Genomic DNA, 19,835 nt, shown 5'->3' on the forward strand with positions numbered 1-19,835 from the left:
AGACATAACATATATTTTTTTCATCTCAGAAAGTTGGCTCTTGGTGGACATAAGTAATCTGAAGTGCCAAGAAATCCATGCTGTCTTTGATTCACAATAATTTTTCTCAACTGCAAACAGACTTATTCAAATTTATTTTCAAGTGTACTGAAGGTAACGTAGCATGGCAGCTAAGACTTCAGGCTCTAGAACCCAGGTGTCTTCATTTGAATCCTAGCTCTGCTACTCTGTCACTCAGAAAGTTACTACACTTCTATGTGCCTCAGCTTCTCCAAGTATAAAACAGTAATAGGAATACATAATATAACAAACATAAAGAACTTAGCATGAAGCATGCCACATAGTAAGCAGTCCATGAGTATCAGCCAGCTAAAGTCACTTTCACGGCCACCGAGCATAGCTCAGGTACTACCACTGAAGTACAGAATGTCAATAAAAAAATAATGGTGGCAATGATGATGATGCTAATGATGATGGCACTTTCTCTCCTGAAACATATTTCAAGTAAGGAGGGGTTGAGTCAAAATTCTCTTTTCACACTCTTCACTTTGCAGAATATGCAACCATAGAAAACAGCTATTTGATATCCCGCCAAAAAATCTGTGAAATGAAGTGCTCTAAATTACTATTCACCTTTCATTCTCCTAGCCAAGCAGACATTAGCAGCCATCAGAATATTTAATCCTTCATTAGTAAGTGGTATAATAATTTTATGACAGCAAATCCTGTTATTTTGAAGGCATTAACTTTGACATCCCTCATAGAATTGCTCCACAGTATCTTGTTTAAGATGGCCTATTACTTTTTATATTCACAATATAAACCACCATGAACTGAGGTGGGAAAAGCCTCTGAATTTTTTAAGCAAAATCATTAAATGTAAACATAGACACAGCCAATAAAATTCTAACCCCATCACTACACAAAGTGGAAAACTGAGGCCAAAAATATTGAAATATTGGTGGCAATAAGGCAGAATAGATTGCAGAGATAAAACTCAAACTTTTCAAGTACTGACTGTCTATATTGAATATAATTTTACTTGAAATGAGGGTTTAAGGAACTAGCCGTGCCTTGACTATTACCTTGTGGTAGCAATTAAAAACTCATCAACTACTGTCTGTCTCAGACAGGAGAGAGAAAGCAAGCGACAGCCAACCCCCCTGAAAGATGTGTAACTCTACAGATCCTGAATTTGAGTGATGACAGCTGAAGTTGGGTCATTTAGATGAAAGGCTACATCACTAAATCCATTAAGGGGCATCGATTAAACTCAATTTAATGCAATATCCATTACCATTTTAAAAATTCATCTCTGGTATGGGATTCGGCTCCCATGTACACTTTTATTTTGAAAAATACCTTCAAAATAATTTATTTCTGGATCTTAGTTTTCAAAAGGTACACATTAGAAAAAAGGGTATATGTTTACATTTTTAAAAACTATACCCTCAGCATCAAAGAGTAATGCCATTTAGCCTAAATAACATAAAAGGTTTTCTCACACATGGTAAAGGCAGATATACTTTACTTAATTCAATATTTACAAGTAAACAAAGTGTTGGGAGACACATCAGCGATATAGTCCAGTGTTTTTCATACTGATTTCTTGCAAATTACTTGTGGACAGTAATTTTCCAAAGGTGACAATTTTTACTTGTAGAAAGTATTTTCCAAAGGCAACAATGGCATAGCCTTTCCACTTAGAAAGGCAGAGTCTTAGAATGAAGTCCCTAAACCATTAGGAGGAAAGGTGAACATATATTATCAGTTCACTCAAAATTTATGGTACAGCACAGATACCCTACATTTTTCAAAATATAATTCAATGCAGGTCTGGCTCCCCTGGCCACTAGAGGCAGAGGTCAGAGTTACGAGGTTACAAGTGCCAACACTGCAAGCTAGGCTCTGTAGGCTTAAAACACCACAATGGCATGTACTTGCTGCATGATTAGGCACAGTGTTTAATATCTCAATGCTTCAGTGTACTTATCCAAAAATGTGAATAATGGAAACAACCACCTCATAGGGTTGTTATAAGAATAAAATTTTGTAGTAAATGTAAAGCACTTAAAACCTGGCACATATCACATGCTAAATACTGCTACACAAGAGACCATACAAAAGGCAAGCTTTCCATCTAATGCCATACTTTTCCTGACCTAAGACATTTTAAAACACACTGATACCAAGGCTCACAATGTTCAGGGCAAATCAAAAATGGCCCAGCCAGTGTATAAAGGCAGATCTGTGTGACCTCAAAGTCCTGCCCTCCTACAGAAACAGGCAGCCTTCCCTTGGATACAAAACACTTCCACTTCTGCCTCACCACAGATACACTTACACAGACACACACACTCATAGCACATGCACAAATAGATCCATGTATGTGTTTTATACATGTTAGAAATTCAATTTCTAAAAAAAGGATCCTAGGGCCTGGGAGGCAGAGAAGAAATATGAAAGCCACTGTTCCACATCACACTTCATCCTCACACGTTAGTTCCTTACACACTTTCTCACTTGATCTTGAAGTGAAGTACAAACACAAAAAAGATAATTATGAGAAGCCCTCCCCTTGCTCCAAATGTGGACTCTTAGTGTATTTTTCCCCTTTCTGTAATCTCTTCACAGCTATGATGAGTACCTCAGATTACATCCTTTATCCTAAATTTAGTCTATTAGAAAAGCAAATGCTGGAACCCAGGATTTTAGCAAGAAATCAACAAGACAACTTTCAAAGACAACTAAGAAAAGTAACTAGAAAAAAAAATATTTCTTCATTTCCATAACAATTCAGAGCCTACAGAGAGAGAATATGGAAAATTCTATACTCAGCAGAAGAAAGTAGACTGAAATGCACTCATTGGCAACCAATTATAACTATGCTATTCCACTACTGAGCCTGCTCATATTGAATCAAGTAGAAAGAACATTTGAGGCTCCAACTTCACTGTCTGTCCACAAATTAGAAACACAAATCCAAAGTAAAAACAAGTAAAATAAAAACACAGAAAAGAAAGATCACCTTTTAGACTCCATTAAAATTGTTCCTCTCATTCCCTGTCTATTTTGTTGTTCAATTTTTCCCCAAAGCTATATAATTAACACATAACATGCTATATTACTTACTTTCTTATTAAGTTTCTCACAAAAGTATTGTCTATTTTAATATAATACTTCTCGATTCTGTACTCCAACCATGTAGAAGTTGTTCAATGAAAACTCTGTAAATATTTTGTGAGGAAATGAAAGAATGATTCAAAAGAGCATATCTCCAAAAATAGTACACTGCAGGACCAAGAATATGTTTGGAAATCACATCAGGAGATAATAAAACATCATATCTATAAACTAGGAGCCTAAAGCCAACAAAAAATAAATTCGCTGTGATTTAAGACAAAATTAGGAAAAGAGATGGTAAAAAAATAGATGATTGAAAGGAAACTGAATATGCAATTGCAAAATCTGTATTCAATGTAATTAAGGAGCAGAAGAGAAACAGTACAAACTCAAGTCAGTGATGCGCCTCATAGAAAATAAAAGATTTCCCAGAATTACAGAAAAAAAAAAAGTATTGGAAGAAAGAATTTTAAAAAACAAATGAAATATAGAGAGAACTGAGGATATGAAAGCAATATAAAATTTTCCAGCTTCTTTGAAGATGGAAACGCAGAACCATCAGCATAGAAGAGCTGAAACTATAATATAATAGAAAACTTTCTCTAAAAACAATGAATTAAGTGTGGTAAGTACAAGACTTTTAAAAAATTTCTTAAAAAATGAAAACAGCAGTTAGTTGGAAAATAGATTACTAATAAAAGAAGAAAATCAGGTTAAAATCAAAATTCTCCCTGCAGATGCCAGAAGACAATAGAGAATAATTAATAAAGTTGTGATAGGAAAAGTTGTGATCCCAGAATTTTATACCCAGCCAAATTAGCTTTCATGTGTGAAAGCAAGAGAAAGCCATCTGCAAGTATGAAATATTTATTGCACCTGTGTACCTTCATTTAAGAAAAGTATCTGAGGGCTATATATGTTAATCGTGAGATAAATCTTCAGAATAACAAGATGCAGTAATGTACTGCATAACATTTGGTCACTGATAGGCCACATACACAACAGTAGTCTCAAAAGATTATAGCAGAGCTGAAAAATTCCTATCATCTAGTGACATCACAGAACAACATATTTCCCACATGTTTCTGGTGATGCTGACATAGAAAATCTATTGTACTTCTCATTGTATAGAAGTACAGCATCTACAGTTATGTACAGTACATAAAACTTGATGATAGAAAATGTTACTATGGTACTGGTTTATGTATTTACTATATTATACTTTTTATTATTATTTTAGATTGTACATCTTCTACTTATAAGAAAAAAGTTAACCATAAAAGGTATTTCAGGAGAAGCTACTGTTATCGTAGGAGATGACAGCTCCATGCATGTTATCAATAAAGACCTTCCAGTGGGAAAAAATATGGAGGTGGAACACAGTGATATTGATGATCCTAACCCTGTGTAGGCCTAGGCTAGTGGGTGTGTTTGTGTCTTGGTTTTTAACAAAAGTATTGAAAAAGTTTTAAAAAAATTAATAGAAAAAAGCTTATAGAATAAGGTTGAAAAGAAAATATTTTTGTACAGCTGTAAAATGTATTTTAAGTATTATTACAAAAGAATTAAAAAGCTCAAAAACACTAAAAAGTATATAAAGTAAAACTGTTACAGAAAGCTAAAGTTAATTTGTTATTGAAGAGAGAAAAATATTTTTCATAAATTTAGTGTAGCCTAAGTGAATAGTGTTTTTAAAGTCTACAGTTGGCTGGGTGTGGTGGCTCAAGCCTGTAATCCCAGCACTTTGGGAGGCCGAGACGGGCGGATCACAAGTTCAGGAGACCGAGACCATCCTGGCTAACCCGGTGAAACCCCGTCTCTACTAAAAAATACAAAAAACTAGCCAGGCGAGGTGGCGGGCGCCTGTAGTCCCAGCTACTCCGGAGGCTGAGGCAGGAGAATGGCATAAACCTGGGAGGCCGAGCTTGCAGTGAGATGAGATCCGGCCACTGCACTCCAGCCTGGGCGACAGAGCGAGACTCCGACTCAAAAAAAAATAAATTAATTAATTAAAAAAAATAATAATAATAAAGTCTACAGTATTGTGTACCAATATCCTCAGCCTTTACAATCACTCACCACTCACTCACTGATCCACGAAAGCAACTTCCAGTCCCACAAGATTCATTTATGGTAAGTGCCCTACACAAGTGTACTATTTTTAAAAAATCTTTTATATCATTTATTTTGTGCATCTTTTCTATGTTTAGGTATGTTTTGATACACAAATACTTACCATTGTCTAACACTTGCCTACAGTACTTAGTACAATAACATGCTATACAGGTCTGTAGCCTCAGAGCAATAGGCTATAGCAGATAGCCTAGGTGTGTAGTAGGTTACACCATCTAGGTTTGTGTGAGTTCACTCCATGTTTGCACAATGAGGAAGTTGCTGACACATTTTTCAGAAAATGTCATTGTCGATAAGGGACACATGACTGTATTTATATGGCACATCACACTGTTTTTCTCACAGTTTAAGTGAGATATATTGGATCTCACATTGGACGATACAACAGTTTAGATGACTGGATCACCTTGCCTAAAGAATGAGTAAACAAAACTTTTTCTTCCCCCTTAGAAAAGTAAAGACAGACAGTGTAACTAGTAGCCACTGTAAATGACAATGGCTTTCTGTATCAGTGAAGTTCTTATTACAATACCTGAGTCATTGTTTATTTTTATGTTTTCATTCTGAAGCCTAATAAGTCAATCAAAGACAGATACTTATGTCTGCAAGCTCAACTTTATAACATCCATAAAGACCAATGATATTGGCATGTCAGATATCTCTAAAAATCAGTGATGATAGTATAATATCAATTAAATCAACTATAGATAGGAAAATCACTGTAAAAGAAACATGGTCCTATCTAATCATTTCTCTTTTTATACATTTCTGTATTATTCTATTTTTATGTTAATCACATGTTACCATATATGAGAAAAGACAAATGTATATACTTTGATGACAAGTCACCTCATAATATTTTTAAAAATCGGGGAAAAAGGCATTAAAAAGTGGTACTGGATTAGCTCACACATATATATGTCATATCATACACATACTACTTTTTTTAACCTCCACTTTCTGGGTTCAAGCAATTCTCCTGCCTCGGCCTCCCAAATAGCTGGGATTGCAAGCATGCACCACCACATCCAGCTAATTTTGTATTTTTAGTAGAGATGGGGTTGCACCATGTTGGTTAGGCTGGTTTCAAACTCCTGATCTCAGGTGATCTGCCCACCTTGGCCTCCCAAAGTGTTGGGATTACAGGTGTGAGCCACCACACCCAGTCATGTATACATTTTTTTAAAAAAATACCCGTTGCAAACAAAAAATGGTCATCAACATGGGATTAACGAAATTATGACCTATGCCTAAAAGGAAAACTATGTAGCTGCTAAAACAATAAAGCAAGTCTTCAACAAATGATTTTTTTAAATTTCATGACCTCTTATTATGTGGAGGTACAAAGGTATAGTGAGCTTCACTTGTATAATAAAGGAATGTATTTATATTAATTATAGACACACACACTTTCACACATACATATCCATACATAAATGATTCCTTGAATGATAAGAAATGGTAATTGTGTTTGACTCTGTAGGGAATGAAACACTAAAGGATCAGCTGCAGGAGGAAGGCTTACCTATCACTCTATATTCTTTACACTGCTTGCTTGTTTCTTATTGCTTAATGATTTATAGACACTCCTTATCAAGTTTTAATAAAAGCATACAGTTTTTATTTTAAGTGAGCAGGCTATTAATTCCTCACTATTTGTATGACCAAAGTTGCCATGTGAAAGAATATGATTTTCTTTCTGCATTGACATAAGCAAAGCACCTATCTTAAATCGCCCTGATTTATATACACTTCCTAGAGTTTGCATGAATTTTAAAAGATAACTAGCACTGCACAACTTTAGACTTTCAGCAAACATTTATAAAAGTCAACCAGGAAATACTGTAGAAGACAAAGAGTGTATGAGATGTGATTTGCAATCAGGTCTATGCTATTGTTTTTCTATCATTATCCACATCAAGAGTGGCTTTATTGTAACAATCTCCTTTCTATTATCATAAACTCACAATTTCCTTTTTTGAGACAGGGTCTCCCTCTGTTGCCCAGGTTGGAGTGCAGTGGCATGATTATGGCTCACTGTAGCCACCATGCTTGGCTAATTATTTTTTCTTTTGTAGAGACAAGGGTCTTGCCATGTTGCCCAGGCTGGTCTCAAACTCCTGAACTCAGCAATTCTCCCAAAGTGATGGGATTACAAGAGTGAGCTGCTGCACCTGGGCTATAAACCCACAATTTCTATCCCCTGATTTTTTCCTCTAAAAATATAGTGATCCTTTTTTCTGACACTTAGATTTCATTTTCTTGAAATTATTCCCCCAAATTCTGAATTTTTTAAACCAGAATGTCATGGCTTGGGATTGGTAGCACTCTAGTAACATTTTGTATCATATTTACAGAAAACAATTCAGAATCTGCAGGAGGAGAGGAGTACTGAAAATATATGACACTATAACATCACCCAGAGCTAAGCAGTAGAATGAGATTTTCCTATTTTTAGAAATACATTTCCCTGTGGTTTCCTGCTGAGCACTATATACTCAATTTTTGAAGTAGTTATTTTGTCTGCTAGCACCTATATTGGAACATGTTGCTATGTTCTAATACAGTATTTTCTCTTAATTTTTGAAGTAGCACAAAATTGAACTTTTTATCAATCTGTAAATTAAAACAAATTATACAAGCCAATGGTTCTAAACCCTTTTGTGGTTTATGGACCCCTTTGAGAATCTGCTATGTGCTGTGGACCCTCTCTTCAGAACATGATTATAGACTCTTAAAGCTTATCCAGCTGTCTTCCAATGGTTCATAAAAATTGAGTCACAAACCTTATTTCAATCTTCGATGAACAATAGGGAAGAACAGACAAATACAGCAGCTTATTTAAAATTAAGCAATTTTATTTGCATAATAATTAGGTTATTTACCACTGTTAAATACATTATCCTTTGAGTTTCCACAAAGCCCTGTGAGATAGCAAATGCAGTTATTATCATTCATCTATCAGAAAGTCATTGAGACTATTCACCTGAAGGAAGCAAATAACTCAGAAAAGTTCAATGACCTGGTCAAAAGCACAAAGTGAAAAAATATTAGAATCAGGATTCAAATCAGGTCTTCTATTTACAAATCTTATTTTTCCTCACCTTACATTCTTTCCTTTAGTTCAATATTTGGCAATCATTTTCTGTAAAGGAATTGATAGTAAATATTTTCAGCTTTGGAGGCCGTATGGTCTCTGTTGTAAGTATTTGACTCTACCATTATAGCATGAAGGCAGCCAAAGTCAATACAAGACAAATGGGCATGGCTGTGTTCTAATAATTACATAAAACAGGTGGCAGGCTTGATTTTGCTCATGGGTTATAGTTTGCGGACCCTGAATTATCACCTCTACAAAATAAATGACCTAAATCTTTTAACTTATTTTCCTAAATAGTTTGACTGCTTTTGTCATCATGATATTGACCTTGTTAAGTGATCATTGGTACAATACTCTAAATGCTAATGGAATCCCTAAGTAATATCATCAATAACAAGCAAAATCTCTGCCAAAAACCAATGTAAAACTGTTACATATTTTCACTTTTATTTTGAGACAATTTCACTGATGAAACCATCATCTAGGAAGGTCTTTTTGAAACATAATCCCCTTCAGTAACACAATAGGAGTCAATATTACATGGAAAAAAATAAATATTTTTTTGCATTGATAAAGTTAAGAAGACACTGTTTGGAAAAGCAAATTAAAATATAAAATACAGTTTCTTACAATGTTTAATGACTTTGGATATTGAATAACATTAAATAGGTATAAAATTAGTATACGTGTTTACAAAAAGATTATGATAGTCATCACAGCTGTCATCAGATATCCTGGCTCACTTGAGCACCCTTGAAGTTGGTTTGGCCAATGTCATATGAGTGAAAACAATATGTGCATTTGTATAAAGCTTTATCAACCAGTGTTCAATGTGCCTCATCTGCTCCCTAAGCCACAGTGATCATGTAAGAATCTGGAACACCACCTACAGAAGTCTCTTAGCAAGTACAATGAGGAGAACCCTCCTGCCTATCCACACTGGACACTGACTGTAAACAAGAAATAGACTTCTTTTGTAAGGCCACCATGATATGGGAATTGTCACAGAATATATCTTAGCATATCCTAACTACTATAAAAGCATAGATTAAAAAAAATCATTTAAAAAGGTTTATACTAATATTCATTTTTATTATGCTTGGTTAATCAAAAGAAACACCTCAAGATAACATTATATGCTATTTTGAGGCCAGGCATGGTGGCTCACACCTGTAATCCTAGCACTCTGAGAGGCCGACGTGGGTGGACTGCTTGAGTTCAGGAGTTCGAGACCAGCCTGGGCAACATGATGAGATCCTGACTCTACTAAAAATACAAAAAACTAGCTGGACGTGGTGGCACACACCTGTAGTCCTAACTACTCAGGAGGTTGAGGGAGGAGAATCACTTGAACCTAGGAGGTGGAGGTTGAACTGAACCAGGGTCATGCTACACCTGGGCGACAGAGTGAGACTCTGCCTCCAAAAGAAAAAAAAAAGGTGATAACATTACACACTATTTTGAATGACCACATTTTGAATTATCTACGTATCATTAAAATAACTGGTTGGTAGGCCAGTCATGGTGGCTAACGCCTGTAATCCCAGCACTTTGGGAGGCCAAGGTGGGCAGATCACGAGGTCAAGAGATTGAGACCATCCTGGCCAACATGGTGAAGCCCCGTCTCTACTAAAAATACAAAAATTAGCTGGGCATGGTGGCACATGCCTGTAGTCCCAGCTACTCAGGAGGCTGAGGCAGGAGAATCGCTTGAACCCAGGAGGCAGAGGTTACAGTGAGCCGAGATTGCGCCACTGCACTCCAGCCTGGTGACAGAGCAAGACTCCATCTCAAAATAAATACATAAATAAAACAAAATAAAATGAAAAATAACTGGTTGGTCATTTCATTAAATCAAAATAAAAATTAACTAGGTGAAGAAATAGTCAAGTGTAACACAGCCCTGTGGGAATGACTGGTTTGGGATTGAATTTTGTACATTCAAACTATGCTAAACAATTCAAAAAAAATTTTTTTTATGTTATAAAAATTAGGGGTATGAATTAAAGCTATAAGAAACAATCAATTTTATGTTTTAAATATTAGTGGCAGAAACAAACATGTAAAAAATAATATTGGCTTACATTAATAATAAAACAGTACAAATTAGTCAATAATAAAGTTAGCTTACCCTAAAAATTAGTACAGAGTCATTCAATATACAAACTATTTTCACATATGCAACCTGATTTAGTCTCCACAACTCTTGAGAAATAGTAGCCCCAGTTGACAAATGAGAAAATCAAGAATAATAGAACTGTGATTTGCCCAGATAGACAACCCTAGCTAGTGGCAAAGACAAAACCCTGAACCTAAGTTTTCTGAAGTGAAATCTGATGTTCTTTGTACTATATCACTCCTTTAAAAAAATGTAAAATTATTTTCCTTCTAAGCAGCATAAGCAAAACTAGTCTGTATTAATATGTACAGCACATGATTTTAGTTGTAGCATAATGCTAACTAGGAGGTCATGTGTGCAGTCTTTTTTCCATCAAGTTAAAACGTAGCTTCATAAAGTTGTCTACAGGGACCACTGAAATTATATACTAAAACATGTATACTTTAAACAGAGGCTATTTAGGGTGAATATGACTTATTTCATATTCCTCAAGATAGTATAATTTATAATAAGAAATATATATGGAGGTCTTCATGCCAAGTTCCTGGCACAGAGCCCCCTAAAACCCTTGTAATTTCCAGAGCAAAAGGGTTACTAGGAGGATCTTTCATCCTAATAATTGGTCTTTGATCCTGTTTCTTGACACAGAACTCCTAATCTCTTAGAATTTCCTGGGTGATAGGAGCATCTTTTGTTCTAATGAGGTGACTCTTACTGGGTTCCTGGATAGCTTCAGGATGGGGGCTGGTCACCAGAAAAAAAACAAACCATGACTACAAGTTTGGAACTTTCAGCCGCAACTCAATTCTCCAGAAAGGTGAGAGGAACTGGAGATTGATAATCAACCACACTTAGATGATGAAGCTTTCATAAAAATATCTGAACTATGGGGTTTGGAGAGCTTTGGGGTTGCAGAACACATGGATGCATCCCAGAGAGGTTGTGGAACCTCCCCACCCCTTCCTACATCCCTTTCCCTATGTATATCTTTCATCTGTATCCCTTGTAATATTCTCTGTAATAAGCTGGTAAACGTCAGTAAACTGTTTCCCTGAGTTCTGTGAGCTGCTCCAGATGAAACCCAGAGAGGCTCGAACTTGTGATTGGCATGTGGAGTGGGGACAGTCTTATGGGACTGAGCCCTTCACCTGTGGGATCTGATGCTAATTCCAGGTTGATAGCGTCAGCATTGAATTGAAGTAGAGGAAACCCAGCTGGTGTCCAGTGGAGAATTGCAGAAAAATCCTATACATCTGGTGTCAGAAAAGTCCTGTGTCAAGTGGTAAGAACATAGTTGGAGAAAATAGTTTTTTTTTTTTTTTCTTTTACACTCCTACTTCTCTTTTTTCTTTTCTAGCTGCTTGGCTTTGGCAATTTCACTCTTTGTTAGCATCTTCAATAAGGGATGTTTACGCCTAGAGGGGAGAGGTAGGACACATCAACCAAACTTGGCTGCTTGTTTGCTGTTTTGGCTTTAAAATTAAAGTTGGAAGGGAAAGAAATTTAAGATTAGCAATTAATGTGCATTTTTGGATAACCTGTGGCTTTCAGTAGTTCGTAGCATCGCTATTCCTCCCAATGCTCTGTTAGAACCAAGAGTTGGCTGTATGGAATTCCTTTCCATTTGGAATGAGTCACATCAGCATTGTACTTTAGGTGCACACAAACCACAATAGTTAAACATGAACTTCATTTGGCACAGTCACTTTTTTTGTAAACATCATGCCATATGCACCCTACCATATAAATAACAATGCCAATTTTCCAAGAGTAAGTAAGATTGCACAAGTCTAAAAAAAAAAAAAAGAATTAGGAAGAAAAACATGCAGCCTAATTACCAGCTGAAAGTAGACAGGCCTGAACAAACGTTGTCACATGCCTTTCTTATCAAACGAAACACCAGAGACACATACAAAAAAAATTTCTGATAATCATCACACCTAGCTTTCATCACATTCAGAGCAATACTTGGATATCTGGTGCTCAGTCAGATGCTCTGCAAAATCTATAATCTAGAATGAACAGCTCTGCATTTCAGAAATCAGGAAGGAGGAATGACAAGAAAAAATAGGTTCTGTATTTATTCAGGGCATGAACTTCATGACTATTTCTTGCTTCCAATTTTTGGATAATTTCAAGACCACAACATTTAACAGTGATTGCTTTTCAGAAAATTAAAATATGCTATTGAAAACTTTTCAAAATTATTCAAGAAGAGGTGAAAGTGCGTTTTGTTTCAGAATATAAGCAATTCCTGACTTGAACTACATTAGAGATATGGGCAACTATGATGCTGGTACCCAATGCCCAACCCTTCTCTTGCTAGAGCTTCTGTTAGATCTATAATATATTGTTATGTTTTCTCCTGTTACTAAAAACAAACAAAAAAACCCAAAACAAAACAAATTATGCCTAACGTCTGGGAAGATTATATCCCTAATGTTCCCAAATCCCTTTTCAGCTAGCGTAGGATTCTGAGTACTAGGTGCTCTTCTTGCCTGATGTAGCATACATATGCAATGAGAAGAGGTGACTAATCTATTTGATTATTGCTTTGGAGTCTACAATAGTATTTATGTAATAATTCAGCTTTATTCCCTATCAAATATACTTTTGCACTCTGCCAACTTAGCTATCATTCATAAGAAATTTTCTCTGAGAAACACATTTTAACTTAGAAAATAAATAAGACTACATGAAGATTTCTGAGTGGCAGGAGCAAATGTCATTAATAATATCCTGATATGTGTTTTGTTTTCATTAATTTAAGTAGATGGAATGAATAACACAGAATAAAAACCCAAATTTAATTTCAATTTTTGTGTTTCAACTACACAATACCAGAAGTACATATTTTGGAAAAATAATCATCTACTTTCACAAGCTTGCATAAAGAAAAATGCAGTGAGATTGTAGAGTAGGAACTGGAAGTCACCTTGCAAAATTCATTGTCTTTTAAGCTGCCTGAGAGAACCTTAACTTTTCTATAAAAATGGAATCCCAAAATCCAATACACAATTCTCTGAGAACATGCAAGGGACTAGTGAAATGCCACAGAGTTATGAGTGTACTAAATTAATAAGTTAGCACCCAACACGCAGAGCTGCAATGACATCATCCTTTGAGAAAAGGTTTACCGACAAATTCCACACCACTGCTTCAAGTCCATTCATTTCCAAGTTCAGGCAGTGGCTTCTGTGGTCATAAAGCTGAAGAGAAAACACAATTTTTCCTCATCCTTTCAAGTTGTAGTTTTGTCCCACATCCAACAGAAAGAAAGGTATTAGACTCCCTGCTGAAAACAAGCATAGGCTTTGCAGTTTTCAATATACTTTCTGTATTTCCAAAAGTGACTCCTTTTTATCTGGAATTGCTTGTTAAAATTACTGCAAACTTTTAATTTTCTTCCTGGTGTTTGTTTTGTTTTGTTTTCATAATTACTTAAGCATTATACCAAACTGGAGAAATACAAGTTTGCAGTAAATCTGTGATTGTTATCATAATAGCTTTAGCAATTTAATCTAGGTAAAAGCCAACTGGAAGCCCCAGTGGCAGGTTCAAAATATAGAAACAAAAATACAAACAAAAAATCATAGAAACTATTTAGCCAAATTCAATCTCTACGCTCAAGTGATAGAAAATAAGAGTCATTTGAAAATATGCAAAATATTGCTCTAAGGAAAAATTAAGTTTCCCATTAAGACTTAAGAGAAATGCTTTGGAATCTTAAAGTCACTGTAGACCATAGTGGCCTTCTTGTTATTTGCATTCTGACACTCAGATATAATAATCGAGTGATAAGTGTAGGCAACTCCTAATTCTGACATTTCAGTTCACTTTCCACTGGAGAATATTTTATTACTTTAAATATAATTATATTAAATTGTATTAACATATAACGATTAATATATAAGTGTAATTAATATAATTTTATAGATTGATAAATTATATACATTAATATCAATATATAATTTATATGAAATAATATATTAATATACTATATAATAATATAACTATATAAAATAAAAATATACTAATTATATATTACTATATCAATGTAATTAATATGTAATATATAATAAATTGATAGTTATATAACTATAAAAATTATAATTTTAATGCTTTCAAGTAAAAAAATCTTCTTATAGTTTCTTCTAATCCTTAAATTGGTCTTGAAATAGAATACAGTTGTCCATACATCATTTTTGCCACCTGCCTTTCCCATAGTTTAACTGAGAAGCTTTAAAAACACTTAAAAATTTAAAAACTTAAAAATTAAAAGCTAAGCCCTCTAAAGCATTATTCTGAGAGGAGTATATCTCTACCTATAAACTTTTTTTAAGACCACATATCTGTTCACCTTTCACCCTCCTCACTGCTACCTCCTTAGTTCAATCAACATCTTTTCCCATATGGATTAATATATTAACATGTTTGTGAGGTGTTTCCTCCACCCAGTTCTCTGATTCTGTAACAACAACAATTCAATTCAATTCTACAGGAGTCCAGACCTACAGATTAAGAGCTCAGTCCACAGGACAGCTTCCAGGTCAGACACCAGTAGCAAATGGCATGCTGTGCTGCTCACGGTTTCTGCCTGGCCAACTGCAAATTCAGGGGTTCCCAGGACCTCTCCTCAGATTGGTTAACTCCCTAGAAGGATTCACAGAACTCTGGAATGCATTCTCCTTACTAATGCTGGTCTATTATAAAGGATATAATTTAGGAACAGCCAAATGGAAGAGATGCATTCCGGTATGCATAGAAGTAGGGGGTACGGAGCTTCTATGTTCCACAGCTTCCCCCAGCATACTACCCTCCCACCACCAGTATTCCCCAACCCAGAAGCTCTCTGAACTCCATTGTTTAGGGGATTTTATGGAGCTTTCATTAAGTAGGCCTGACTGATTAAATAATTGGCCATTGGTGATTAAACTCAACCTCTGGCCATTCTTCCCTCCCCAGAGTCCTGGGAGTGAAGCTGAAGGTTCCAATCTGCTAATCACATGGTTGGTTTCTCTGGCTATTAGCCCCCATCTTGAAGTTATCTAGCAGCCCACCAGTAGTCACCTCATTAGCATAAACTCAGGCATGGCTGAAAGGGGCTTGTTATGAATAACAGAAGACATTCCCATCACTCAGAAAAGCCCAAGGATTCTAGGAGCTCTGGGCCAAGAACCGGGGTCAAAGACCAGATATATTTTTGTATGATGCCACATTTTTCACTGGTCTTCTACTTCAGCTTCTACCTTCTGAATGGCAGCCAGCATCACATCATGCTTGTCTTTGGCTTAAATCTTTCAGTGGCTGCCTACCGAATTTAGAATGTTACCATGACCTATAGAGTCCTACATGATCTTGCTGCCTCTTATCTCACTAACCTCACTTCTTTCCCCTTCTCTCCTTCCTGCAGTCCCCCAGGCACTGCCTCATCTGTATTCCTTGAACATGCCAAAAATCTGTCCCACTCAAATCTTTGCCATTGTTGTGCCCTTTGCCTTCATTAATCTTTCCACTTTTCTTTACATAGCTAATTTATTTTCATCATTCAGGGTTCAGCTTAAATGTCACCTCCTCAGAGAGTTCTTGAATCAGCCTCTTTAGAACACCTCCCACTCCCTGCTCTGGCTCCATCATCTATTCTCTATCATGAGTTTCTTTTGCTACATTTATAGCAATCATTCATGGTCTTGTTTTTAATGTACTGATTGATCATTGGTCTCTTCAATCCCAATTTTTCTAGTCTTGCTGAATTCAAGAAGAAACAAACAAACAAACAAAAAATGGGGGCGAGGGGGAGAAAGGAACAACTGAAATGAAGCTTCCTAAAATAATACAACATATAAAATCTTGGCCATATTTTTACTCCTTTCTCACAAAAACAAAAAAACATCAACTAGCACTGTCTATGAGTTACAAGCCTGCTGCCTAAATATTCACTTCACTTTCAATATTTTGACTCCTGTCTCTTCATTCTATTAGTCACCAAGGCCTGTTGATTCTTGTATCCAATTATTCCAACATTTTGTGCTTACTCCTGTCCTTCCACACCAACTCCAATCATCCCAGTCAATACATCCCTCCTTCCCTGGGTCACTGCAATGCCTCCTAACTGCTCTCTCTTCCTTACAAATGCCTCTTGTCACTTTTAAACTTTGACTTCACTTTTAATAAAAATTCAGGTTCTATCTTATTACAGTAGATCCTCAAACATGGGATTATTTTCAATGCAGTTTTTCCATCTAAAGCAGTCAATATTATTTCCCACTAAACCAGTCAATATTATTTCCCACTACTTCTTTAAACAAGTCTTCTTTAAACAATTTCTTTAAACAAGTCTACTCCAACACTTGCCTTTCTATCCCCAAAATAAATCCAGCTCATTCCTCTTCTTGGATTTTTGCTTAGTCATGCCACAGACTGTGAGGCTTTTTCCCCTTCCTCAGTCTAAATCAAAACATCTTCGGCCGGGCCCGGTGGCTCACGCCTGTAATCCCAGCACTTTGGGAGGCCGAGGTGGGTAGATCACGAGGTCAGGAGATCGAGACCATCCTGGCTAACATGGTGAAACCCTGTCTCTACTAAAAATACAAAAAATTAGCCAGGCGTGGTGGCGGGCGCCTGTAGTCCCAGCTACTCGGGAGGCTGAGGCAGAAGAATGGTGTGAACTGGGGAGGCAGAGCTTGCAGTGAGCCGAGATCACGCCACTGCACTCCAGTCTGCGAGACACAGCGAGACTTCTCAAAAAAAAAAAAAAGAAACATTTTCTTCAAGGCACAGTTCAAATCCAACTTCCCCACTTAAGACTTTCAGTTCCAGCCCATGTGTTCTTCCCTTTTTCTCAATTCTCATAGCACTGAAACCCCTGTTCTATGTTACATTTGATTATCCAAGACTTATTTTTGTTATTCTGCAGTCATTTCATATGTGTAAATGTTGTCTCCCAAATGAGACTGCAAGCAGGGACTACGTCCTTACTTCCTTTGTAATCCTGGCAGCAGGAGAAGTAGCACAGATCCAGCAGGAGCTTCTCACCTTGACTTACAGATTAAAATGATTCTGACGATGACTCCCGTCAACTCCAAGCAGCCATTCTAGATAACTGGCAATAGCCAAACAGAGCGCACTGTCTCTTACCCCTGGTCTTTTCCACATGAGCTCCCTATGTCTGCAAGCCTCCCTTTCCAACTTTCTTCACCTGGCAAATTCCTAATTCTATCCAGTCAGCTGGGACAATGCCTACTAAGGAAAAGGAACCATCCCTCGCCTCTTTCTTACTCACCTACCCACCCAATATCTGTGTAAAGTGCTGCATCACTACATTCCCATTAAATGCTTTTAACTCACAACTCCTGGCACACTGTATTGTAAATGTGTATTTATCCACCCTTCTCCCTGACTGATCTATGTACAACTTAAAGCCAAGGAATTTATTTTTTATCTTTATAGCAACAGAGCGATAGTGTTTTATTATTTGTTGAATTAATATATAGACAAACAAACTGGAAATGAAATATGTTGAAAGGACTAATAACTTAGCCTCACAGGTATCAATATGGTGTTATGTAATTTCCAATAAGTCATAGTTCAGACCATATAGAATGCCTATTTGTTTTTAGCTTCAAAAATAATTATTATGCATCCAATATGTATCAGGCATTTGGAGATACAGGCAAGATCCAAATGATAAAAAATCCCTAACTTCATAGAGCTTGCATTTTACTAGGAAAAATCGGCAAGGGACTATGGCTTTTGCTCTGACTGAGTTGGAAACCACAGAAGAGTTCTGAGCAGAAGGTTGCTGCAACGCTGCTGGCATGCGATGATGCTGCTTTAGACAAAAATGGCGGCAACTTGAATGCTGAGCAGTGGTTAAAGCATGAATCTAATATAAAGGCAAAGCCAACAGGACTGGTATATGGAATGGAAGTGGCATATGAGAGAAAAGGAATGGTCAAGAATGGATTTCAGTCTGTACAACTGTGGAACAGACTTTGTGAAGAATTTGGAAGGGTATAACTTTGGAAAGGGTGTTTAGATATATGAAGAGATATTCTAAAATTTGGTCTTAAATTTTAATATTTTATGTTGTATTACACCCCTTGGGCATATTTCCAAGGAATAGTGAGGATTATGTTTGCTTCTTAGAAAAATTGATGAAATTGAACAGAAAATCCTTGGACAACTGTGGCCAGCTCAGCTCCGTGAAGCACTACCTGTACCAGGAACCCTCTAAAAGCCACTGTAATTTATTTTTCAAAACTCTCCCAACTTCTAATGTCATTTTAAAATGTCTTATGCAATGCAGCTATTACTAAAAGTCATAATTTCTATGATTGCTAAAAATCACTTCAAAGCTCACACAGTTATTATCATTAGCAACATTATTAATTATACTTTGAATTTTATGGAATAATGACTTTGATGTCAAATGCACACTTAGGAAAGAGGACAAATTTTTTCTCTTGCCCTAGACCACCATAACCTAGTCCAAGATTAGAGGACATGGTGTTGACCACAAGAGTAAAAGACCATGCAGTAAAAAGTCCTCATATGGGTCACCCAGAATGATTTAATCCACTGAAGACTAAAGCCTGAGATAGAAGAGTAGGATATCTGGGCTGTCAGGCAGCTACCTAAAGAGCCTAAATGATCAGCTACTGTGCTTAATGGCTATAATTTGGAGTAAGGCTGGTAATAATGGTTTATATTTTTTCATGTGTTGAAGTGTATGTCTGCAAAACTTACTGTATTTGGGGATTCAAAAAATGAGACTGTTTATAAACATACAGGGCAACAGTAAGTCTGTATAATGACTGAGTCTCCTGCAAAATAATTTAGTGGTGGTCATGATGAGTTATAACTTAGACTTTTGAATTTTCATTGGCAGAAACAAACCATTCTCACTCAGTCTGTGAGCTTTTATTCTTCTAGACTCTAAGTAGTTTACACAATAAATAGTTATTTCCATAGTAGAAATGGCCAAGATGTCTAAGCCCCAAACTTAACCTGTTATTATGGTTAGAAATCAAGGTTGCCATTCTTCCAGATTTTCACAGCCACACAACTTTTGACCTAGCTGATGGAAATGTAAGAGTAAACATAGTTTCTTGACCTCTCAAAAAAGGCAAAAAATCAGCATGCTAAAGTATGTATTTTGCTGGCATGTGATCCAGTGCAAAGAGGCACTACAGTGGATTCATATAACGACAGAACAGTACAAATACCTGTAAAAGAAAAACTTTTAAGTGAGAGTTCATCCATAAATTTTCCATGTTCTCCTATTTAGTACTTTGATATAATCTGCTGACATGAAAACATCATACATGTCATAATTTATGAATGACATTACAAAAATAA

At 36.2% G+C, this 19,835-nt stretch overlaps 1 protein-coding gene across 3 annotated transcripts in view; it reads right to left on the reverse strand.

Annotated features, from left to right (window-relative positions):
• KCNK2 (potassium two pore domain channel subfamily K member 2) overlaps nucleotides 1–19,835 on the reverse strand; it is a 247,007-nt gene that overhangs the window by 95,915 nt on the left and 131,257 nt on the right. The window lies entirely within an intron of this gene.

This window comes from Rhinopithecus roxellana, chromosome 8 (assembly GCF_007565055.1).
Source record: "Rhinopithecus roxellana isolate Shanxi Qingling chromosome 8, ASM756505v1, whole genome shotgun sequence".
NCBI lineage: Eukaryota > Metazoa > Chordata > Mammalia > Primates > Cercopithecidae > Rhinopithecus > Rhinopithecus roxellana.